Source organism: Mobula hypostoma, chromosome 14 (genome assembly GCF_963921235.1).
Source record: "Mobula hypostoma chromosome 14, sMobHyp1.1, whole genome shotgun sequence".
NCBI classification, from domain to species: Eukaryota; Metazoa; Chordata; class Chondrichthyes; order Myliobatiformes; family Myliobatidae; genus Mobula; species Mobula hypostoma.
Window position 1 is genome coordinate 34463518 of NC_086110.1, and position 2514 is coordinate 34466031.

The following is a 2514-nucleotide window of genomic DNA, read 5'->3' on the forward strand; positions in this document are numbered from 1 at the left end:
ATGGGTTTTTTTTGTTTAAAGCTATAAAAACATTTGCAATCTCTGCAATAAAATCAGAGAATGCTTGAAATACTCAGCAGGTCTAACAACATCTGTAAGACACATACTGTGTTATTATTCCAGATCAATGTCTTTCCAGTAGACTCTCTATTAGAATTCTCTGTAATTTTCCAGTCTTGACACCTTTAACATTCTTCTTTCAATCTCTCTACCTTTTGCAGCTATAATTTTGGCTGAGAATTCCTCTGCCCTTTAAATATTTGCCTCACTTCCTTTCTGTTTCTTCCTTATGATACTTCATATAGCTCGTTGACCAGACTTCCAATCATTTGGTCTTATGTCTTCATCTGTGGCTACATGGCAAAATGATTGCTTTTATTATTACTCTTGTTTCAATTGGAATATTTTGCTATATTGAGTGAACATCGCTAATGGTCTGTCCTGGCCCAATCATACTGATGCCCTGGGTAAGAAAGCCTCAGGAGGTTAGAGAAATTTTGCATGTTGCCTTTGATCCTCACTAATTTTTATCCATGCTCCTTAGAAAGCATCCTTCCTGGATGCATCACAGCTATGACAACTGCTCCGTTGGTTTTTGCAAGAAACTGAGTTGTAGACACAGCTCAGAACAGCACATCACAGAAACCAGCCTCCCCTCCACAGACTCTGTTTTGGTGAAGCAGCCAACATAATCAAAGACACCACCCAGCCCTGACATCCTCTCTTCTACTCCCCCTCCCATTGGGCAAAAGATACAAAAGCGTGAAAGCACATACCAGCCTCAAAGGTAGCTTCTGTCTCACAGTTATGACTATTGAGCAGTTCCCTAGATGGACTCTTGATCTCACAATCCACCTCGTTATAACCTTGCACCTTATTATCCATCTGCATGCCACTTTCCCTGTAACACTACATTCTGTGTTCTGTTAATACGTTTCTCTTATACCACCTCAGTGTACTGACGTGATGATATGATCTGTATGGATGGCAAGCAAAACAATGTTCTTCACTGTGCCTTGGTACATATGACAACAATAAACCAATTTCAAAGTTCGAAATTCAAAATTTATTATCTAAGTACACATATGTCACTGTATAATACCCTGAGATTGTTTTTCTTGCAGGCACTCACAGTAAGAACAAAGAAATGTATATTAAAAAATCTACCACTATAATATGCAGAATGTTATTATGTTTACTTTCTCAGTTATGCTGAGGGTTACATGATGAAAAAGTTAGATTAAATTTTATAGAATGCATGGAATAGAGTATCTGCCAGCCTGACTGAAGATTTGGCACTCCTACGTTATGTACAAGGAAGCTATTCAGCCCATAAGACCGTGCTAGCTTCTGGGAGGGCAATCCTATTGACTCTATCCCCCCCTACAGATGCACAGTAGACAGCTTCCTAACAAGCTGTTTCACTACATGGTACAGAAACTGCACCTTGGCAGACAGGAAGGCTCTACAACAGGTAGTCAAAACTGCCCAACACATCACTGGCACCAGTCCACTCACCATCAAGGACATATATGCTGAACGGTGCCAGAAAAAGGCCGGCAAAATCATGAAGGATCCCACCCATCCTGTTTAAGGACTGTTTATCCCACCCCCATGAAGTGGCTACCAGCATCCACACCAGGATCACTAGACTCAAAATCATTTACTTGCCCCAAAGCCATCTGCCTGATCAACACCTCCACTACATACATGCATATCAACTAGCATCATTTTATGTACATACAGTCTATGTCTGTAACAGTTACTTGTACATTGTGTTTTATTGGATTATTTTTTATATTTATATTTATTGTGTTTTTGTGTTTTTTTTAAATTTGCTCTTAATGCGTATTGTGTTTTTGTTATGCAGCATTAGACTGGAGTAGCGATCATTTCACTCTCCTTCACACTTTTGTACTGAAGAATGACAATATACAATCTTCTATCTTGAATACATGGAGGGAGATGGACAGCTGATGTTTTGGGTTGAAACCCTTCATATCCACTGTCCAGTTCCCTCCACAGCTGCTGCTTGACCAGCCGACTTCCTCCAGCACTTTGTGTATTGCTCCAAATAATTTGTTGATATATTTACTCTTAATCAGTTGATTGCATTCTTGCCTCTGAAAACTATTGGGCTGTTGTGGCTTCATATCCCACTTGTCAATGGTCCTGAGCAGCGCTATTCCATGAGAGTATTAGAGAAGCCAGGGATGAATATCAATATTCCATAACAAAAGAGAAAACAACTAAGATTTCGACTGTATTATATTAGTCCCTCCTTCGATATAATCAGAAAACCTAGCTTATCACACAGATGTCTGCGCCCTTTCCTGATAAAACACTTCCATCAGGCGCCCCAGCGGCCCGAAGTCAACAAAGCGAGCCGGAGGGGAAGCTCGGATTTCCCCGGGAGCGAGCGCGGGCGGGTGGCCGCGCGCCCTGTGGAGAGGGCGGGGTTTATCTGCCTCCGTTGATTGGTGGAGGGCGAGAATAATTTACACGCGTCATGCC